Raw genomic sequence first — 8,190 nt, forward strand, 5'->3', positions numbered from 1 at the left:
AGGCACTGGCTAATTACAACTTATACTCATTTTATTCATCATTGATTATTTTAACAACAATAGAAGTAATTGAGAAACATAAAACAAATAATTATTACAACAACAATCTTGAACTCATCTGCTATATCTCCATTCAAGGAACTTATGCCATTTCAAGATCAGGAGATATCAGATTAGGATAATAAATTTGCTATAAAAAGCACTGGTTATTGGAGACATTTCAGTGAATAGGTATACCCGCCTAGGTCCTGCAGAGCCTAAAGTGAGAGAGTAAAATCTGAATCAGTTTGCTCTATATGTTGGCCAAGTCAATTGGAGGGTTCAACCATAGGAGTTGGCATTTCCTTAGAACCTATCCAATCTATTGATTTGAGACCCAACAGCACCAACAAGCAAAACTTTTTTCTTAGAATCATAATTCTACAGAGCATGACCATTTAATAAGTCTATCCTTGCCCTATTTTCACATGAAGGATAATTTGCATAATGACTATAAAATGTGAATTCAAGCTGCAAAGCTCGTTGATCGTGGTTAATATCATTAACATTTAGCCCTACACTGGTTACAATGTGCAAATTTGGAAAATTTATTTACAGGAAAAGTAAAATCAGCATTAGTTAGTAAAAATCCATATACACAATTAGCTAATTTAGTGTTCCATGGAGATGTGATGTGTTTTTACATATTGACCAAATAATATTTTAATTTAAAGTATCTCATTTTATAATATGAAATGTAATGTTGTTATGGTCAATTAAGGTCGGTATTTGAGTGGATATATAGAAAAGGAATGCCATATATTATGTACTAGAAATATATAGCTTACTTATTTGTCATAGATGTTTTTTATAACACTAATAAAACTTGAATATGAGTGTCTTTACACCTTTGAGGTTGGTACTTCTTGGTGTTTAACAGATATATGTATTTAAGATATCTGAGCTAGTATTAAGCATACTACTTAGAATTCTGCACTGACCCTTTTTAAGAATAACTAGGAGTTTGGAATAAAAAGATAACTAGAAATTCCTAGTAAGGCTGAGATGGTAGACTCTATGGTTGCACATACGCTACAGCTTATACATGCAAGGAACCAAAAATTCTTTGCCAATAATACTATTTGTGTTTGCATTTTACAGCTATGTAGAATGTACTGATGATCCATAGTATTCCACAACTTAGTGTTTAATAATTAATTCTTAACAAAGTCCACCCATTTGCAATGCATTCTTTTGATAAAAAATTTGCAATATCTTGTTTGATTGAACCATTTCCTTACCCTTTAGCACACCAGGTTTTCAGCCATCTTGTTGTGATTCATGATCTCTCTTAAATGGAATGATTGGTAGATATGTAATCTATAATGAGTAGATTTATTTTTTGAATTTAAATCTCAAAGGAAAACAAAACGTGGGTCCTTGTATCCTCTAGCTTGGTCCTTGTGGAACAAAGACTTGTTGATATTACTTAAAGTATATATGCCATCCAAGCAGTCCTCCTATTTGAGAAGCTCAATGTTAAGTGTATATAGACCTCTTTTTCGATAGTTATTGTCATATCTAATGGATTTAAAAATATTTTTGCCTTTATGGGGTAATTATCATAAAGTTCTCTCAACTCTACTTGGACACAATAGTGTTGTTGTCATTTCCAAAAAAAAAGGAGCTGTAGTACCCCTGCCCTAATCAATTTCTAATCTTGGTTTAATCTTGGTTAGTTTATCTTAATATAATGTTATAGTCAGATGTTTGATTTAATGCATAGCTGTTCATGTGGTTTTCACACTAGTTGTATGCAAGTTGTTTAGTGTTCCTATTTCATGGTATTAATATCGGGCTAACGCTTTCATTAAGTTTATATATGTATGCATGTATGACTCTTGGTTGCAGGAGATTTCAGGTACAACGCCGCATGAGTGCGAGGTTCGTCTTCACCTGGATTTGCAGGTTTGAGTGTACCTCTTTAATCCTTAGAGTTGGATTAGGTGGTCGTAAGACCCTAGTTGACCATAGTCGTGCTCAAGTGAGCATCGTCAGTTGTCGTCGGTATCCCCTTTTTGTTGGGTTTGCGAGTCGTCTGTCTGGTTGACTTTCTTCGTTTGCGTGCTTGGTGTGTATGGTTAAATTGATTAATTAGTCCTTAATAATTAATTTGATTATATATGTGTTTGTGCATTGAAGATTAATAGACTAAATTAATCAAGATTTCTTTATGTGAATTATTGTTGATTTGAATTGCTCGATTTAAATTGGGAGCAAGTTCAATTAAATAGTTAATTTTAATATTAAATTTGTTATGTTTATGTTGTTGAAAAAGAAAGATTTAAATTTAATTGCAATAGAATTAATTTAATCTTTTGGCATTTTTGAAATAGAAAGGTTAAATTTCAGTTGAGTGAGAAAATCAATTTTGAATTGAAAAGCAATTTAATTTGTTGATATAGTTGGAAAATAGTAATTTTTGGGAATTATTTTTAAATAAAAATTTTAATTCCAAAAAATGAAATTTTTGGTCAACTCTTCCTTATAACCTAGACTTTTGGAAAATTTAGAGGATGGATATTTTTTGGAAAAATGTTTGGTTGGAAAAATATTGTTGGGATGAAATTTGGGGGTTTTGGAAGGAGGAGGAATTCTTGAGCTTGCAGGTTGGGCTCTTCAGTAAATCTCTTCCAGGATTGCATATGAAGGTAGGATTCTAAATTGTTTTCTTGTTGCCAAAAGAATTTACTGTTCTGGTTGAAAGAAATGAATTTGTTATTGAAGAATCAGTTTGATTGATTAATAGAGTAGAATGGAAATAAGATCTTGAATTATCCCTCATTGATTTCATTCCTTGTTTTCAAATCAATTTCTGGTTTGCTAAGAATGATTTAAAATTAAATAAAATTGAAATTTAGTTGGGGGTTTGACAGATTAGATGTTAAATTTGTGAAGATCAATCTTGTTTGACCAATATGCTGTTGGTTTTGGAGAAATTTTCCCCTTTCCTGATCTGGGTATTTTGTAAAAAGATTGCAAATGGGTGAATAAAAATAAAAATTTATTATTCTTTAGTCTCTGGGAGACTTTTTTTTTAAACTATGTGTTGCACAGTGATCTTTTTTAAAAATAAAATTAAAAAATTGAAACCCCAACCACGTGGGAGAGTTCCCCACCACGTGGAGGGGTGTTGCGTGCCCATTGGGCAGCAGCGCTTCCCATGGGGGCTGCGTGCTCCCTTTGGGAACAACAGCACTCCCATGGGGGCTGCGTGCTCCCAATGGGATGCAGCGTGAGCTCCCAAGGGGGGGGGGGCACGTGGGGGTCCACGTGGGTACCCTCCCCCATATAAAAATGTTTTTTTTTTAATTAGTTTTTAAAAATGTTTTTTTTTATGTATTTTATTTTATTCAAAAAATATATATATATAATATTTTAATATTATTTAATGGTAAATTTTAATTAAGTTTTTAATTATGATTAAAGTTGCATAAATTTTTAATTCATGATTAATTTGATATTAATTAATTGTATAATGGAATATACACGTTAATTAATATTCAAATTTTGTTTTATGATTAATGCACTTTTTCTAATTAAATTCTAGAATTGCTAATTTCGCAATTAAATATTAATTGGTTATATTTTGATTAATCTTGGATTAATAAATATATACCTTGATTAATAATTATTTGAGTGATTTTCTTTATGCTCAAGGAAACAATTTGTTAATCTGGGAATGGATTTTCTTTATTTGGCTTCCCTAAATATGTATATTTCTTTGACCTGTACAGTGTAAATTGGTTCTGGAAAAGACAAATGTGTAGGATTTATTTTGAACCAATACGCCAATGATGTTTTAATTGAAGATTAAATATCTTAATTAATTGGTTAATGGTTGTTTAAATTATATTCTTGTGAAATTGGTTAAAGAACTCGTTATGGCGTATTTTTGTATGTTCGATGCAATGAACATCAGTGAGTTAGAAAACCAAGAACAACCTGTATCTAAATGAGATAGATAACTGCAATCTATTATAGATCATGTAGAAAACTTGATCGACTTTTAACGTTTAGATCAATTCGGAAAAGATTGTATCTGCTGAATATTACCTATGCGAGTTTAATTTATGTATTCGCTTTTTCTTATGTAATGGCAAGTCGTGCTTTGTTTGATAGGACCCTGTCATATGGATTGACTTGGGGTACCTATTTCAGTCCTCGGTTCCAAGTTGACTATTGTTTTGTGGTAGTGCCGTATTTGGTCATATCCTCTATGTGGGTGTCGAATGATGATTCGTGGTTGACCTTAGTCGGTCAGGTCTCTAGTTAGAGTACCGTCTGTCAGCGCACCTCGTATGAAGTCATGTTTGACCAAATGGTGGATTTCTCCATTTTGAACTTCGTTCGTCTGACCATGTTTATTCCTTGGTTTTTGAGTTCGTCCGAGTTTAGTCTAGTGTCGTATGGGAAAGTGGCTTTCGATTGGGGGCCGCGCCCAAAGTGGCTGTTGGGTAACCCATCGAAAGTGAGTCTAATAAGTAATAACCTATCAGTAGATTAGAATGTAATCTCTAAGTAAGATAAATGTGCCTCACACATGGGACGAGTGCTAACGTAGACTCGACATGCTGTGAGAAGGCCTGAAATGGCAAACCATCATCCTTGTCTTCATGAGAGGATGTGTGGGTCCACATGAGGCTTGGATGGGCCAAAGGCTCAGATTAGGTTGCCAGGGTAACCCAGTGTATGGGGTCAGGACCTATGAAGACCTACCATGGTAACTATACCAGGTTGTGTGATGACACTTGTCCCTACTTTCGCTAGTGTGTTGTCGTATGGTCTTGATAGGAGCACCTTTTGTGGAGTCGTCCTATGATTTATACCCTTGTGAGTATTTGGTTTCATGTTAGACCTTGGGTGGTGATGACTCAGTTTTGTGGATGCTCCAGTGGACCTTTGTATTAGCTTTGATTGTGTTCAGCTGGATCCTTTTCCTTTCAGGGATCATTTATGTATTAATTGACCGATGCGGTCGCTTGTATATTGTTTATGTTTCACCTTGATGGCTAGATTGTAATGGTGTAACCTCTTGTATTCTTAACTTTATTATTTATCAGAGGGGTCTTGCAGTTGAGTAGACCCGGAGATGTAGTCCTTTAGGGGTGAACTCTGAGATCATTATGGTGTTATGTGATGTTATTCTCTTATGTTTCCCTTATTCAACTTTATCATGTATGAATAGCTTTTGTTAGAATGTATAAGTGGATAAGATGGAATTAACTTTAAATGCTTTTATGCAGTCCTTCTTGAATGCCATTTTGATCAAATGCATAAGTGGTTTAGATGAGATTTATCGTAGATGCATGTATGCAATCATCTTTTAAATGCAATAAATTGGAATATGAAAGAATGTAACTTAGAGTAATGGAATATATACAGTTGTTGTTAAGGAAATTAAGTATGCTTGAAAAGATCTCATATGTTATGATGAAATTCTAGTGTGTTAGAATATTAGATGTATGGCTTGTATTTTAATGAAAAGCTTGAATGAAGATTATGAATGGATCTTAATGGATGAATCTTTGCTTGTGATTTATATTTCCATCTTCTGAAAGAAATTATCCTGATTAAAAATTATCTCGTTATTGAGATAATCAACTTATTGGATTAATTGTGTGAGTTAAGTGAATTGTGATTTAAGTAATCTCGTTGGGAAACTCTTTAGGTATTAGTTGATGTCTTCTGCTATGTAATCTGAATCTTTGTCATCTTGTTGTATCTTATGTGGTGTAACTTTAAAAAAAAAAAAAAAATTATTGCACTCTATGCTTGTGTTTTGGCTTATCCCTTTGGGGTTTCCTGGCGGGGCATTACAGGAGCCCTTTTGGACATAGAATCACAGAAGGATAATTTGTAGACTAAAACATAATGCATCTCTACATAAAAAAGTGGACCTTATGATTATCAATCAAGGGTAGGCACTAGTATAGGTATTGTACATACAATGCACGCGTAGAAGAGATCTACGCTACCAATCCTCTTAAAATGCTAGCCACTGATAAGCTCTTGTAAATCATATTGCACAATGACTGTATGTTTTCTTTATAGCCATTAATATAAGGGTAGTTTGAATAATGTGCATAATAACACCTACAATACTAGGAAACTAAGAAGGCCTTTTTCTACATCACTATTCTAACTACTTGTTACTTATTGAATTAGATGAAAAATGTTCATTTTGCAAGCTAGGGTATTGTACAAAAAAAAAATTCTAATTCATTAAATATAACATCCAATTGATATCTATCCCATGCATTCATTGCATTAGAATTTGATATCATTAGGACAACATAGGAATTTGCATGGCCACTTGAAATCTCCAAAACAATTGTTTGGCTCAATAGTTTGCTTGAGAAGAAAAAGAGCAAGTTTCTACCCAAACTAAGCACAACAAACTCTTCCAATGTCTCTTGATACTACTAAGCCGAGATAACAAAGGTGAGCAAATTCTTAAAGATCAAAAGTGCAAAGGTCATTTCCATAGTAAAATATCGAAACAACATATCAAGATCAAAATTACAAGTGTGAGGATCACTTTCATAGCTATGGGATTTAATACTATTTGTAGGTCATAGATGCTAATAAAATGTATACTTAACCCAGGAAGACAACAAAACAGTGAGCATAATCATGTCACTACTCATTAGTAATTGTTCTTGTGTTTATCTTCAATTGTTAGATAGGTCTTTGGATATTCAAAATGTCATATCAATCACAAGATGGAAAATGAAAAGAGTCAAAGGTGAAAATATAGTAAGGTTGTAGTCAGTTAGGAATCACATAAGATAGTCATATTAATATTGCATGACCACTATCATGGAAAAGAACAGAAAGCCATAGTTAAGGACAAAAAAAAATGATTGTCCTAATAGTCAAGGAGTTCACAAGTTAGTTGTAAAAGCATGCCACAGTCCAAAAGGGAATAAATGATTGTCACACTAGTAAAAAAGAGTCTTAGATGACCAAAAGACATGAGAGTGGACCAGTGGTTGGAGAATTTCATATAAGTCTCACAGTCAATTGGTGCAGGAGCACCTAATTGGCATTCAAGCCTCTATGAGGCAAAATATGAAATTTATGTTTTTTGAAGTTTCAAATATGTAAATAAGGTCAAATAAGACCATTTGTGTTGTAGGTGTAGTAAAGGATAACCTAGAATACTACATGGAAAGGGAAGCATATAGAAAACATTGTATCCAACGAACATACAATTGTAGAAGAGAGTGAGTAGAGTGAAGAATTAAAGAAGGTAGAGGGATGCCTATGTCAAGAGTATGTGGTCCATTGTACAGTTCTTGGTCCTCAACATATTCCTCAACTGCTCATTATGATCTATACATGCAATTGAAGTGTATCATCTCATTCCAATTGTCTTCCTCCTTAAGTATTTTTTTAGATGCCATGATGAGGGCAGTTCTATTGATGCCATTTAGCATCTGCACTCAACATCTTTTGCTGGGAGGGAGAGAAAGAGGGAGGGAGGAAGAGTTGGTGGGAGAGGAAAAATAATTTATGTTGAACATCTAATGATTAAACCTCTATCTCAAAAGAGCTTGTGACCACTAGCTACATTAAATACATTCCCTATCAAGTTCAATGTTTTAAGATGAAAAAGAAGAGTTAAATTGTTTTGGTTTGATTTGCAATTTTTCTACGTTTAAGTATTTTAATTTGGTATATTATACTGAAACATCATTTCATAACTAACATTTCAACTTCTATATAACTAGTTCTAAGAAGACTTTCATTCTTGCGATATCCTTTTGCATAGTTTATGAAGGTTATGCACCAAAGTTTCCATAGCCTGATTTTTTTGCTTGTGAAGAAAGACATGTCAGATAATATCAGTGAAGAACAAAATAAGGAGACAGTTGCTAGATTGTGGTCTAACTTGAAAAGAAAAGGTGATGGAAAATGTTATTGTCCCTGCAAAATTTGTAAGGGCTTAAAGACTAGAAGACATATTCAAAACATCTAAGAAACATTATAGGAAACATGGTCACATTGAAGGGGGACATGATTATAATACATTGGTAAGTTGTTCATTATATCATTTTAATAATTTATATACATAAGAAATAACTTGATGATGAGATCATGATCATGGTTTATTTATGTTGATCATTTTTATATAGGTCGAGCACC

This window comes from Cryptomeria japonica, chromosome 3 (assembly GCF_030272615.1).
Source record: "Cryptomeria japonica chromosome 3, Sugi_1.0, whole genome shotgun sequence".
NCBI lineage: Eukaryota > Viridiplantae > Streptophyta > Pinopsida > Cupressales > Cupressaceae > Cryptomeria > Cryptomeria japonica.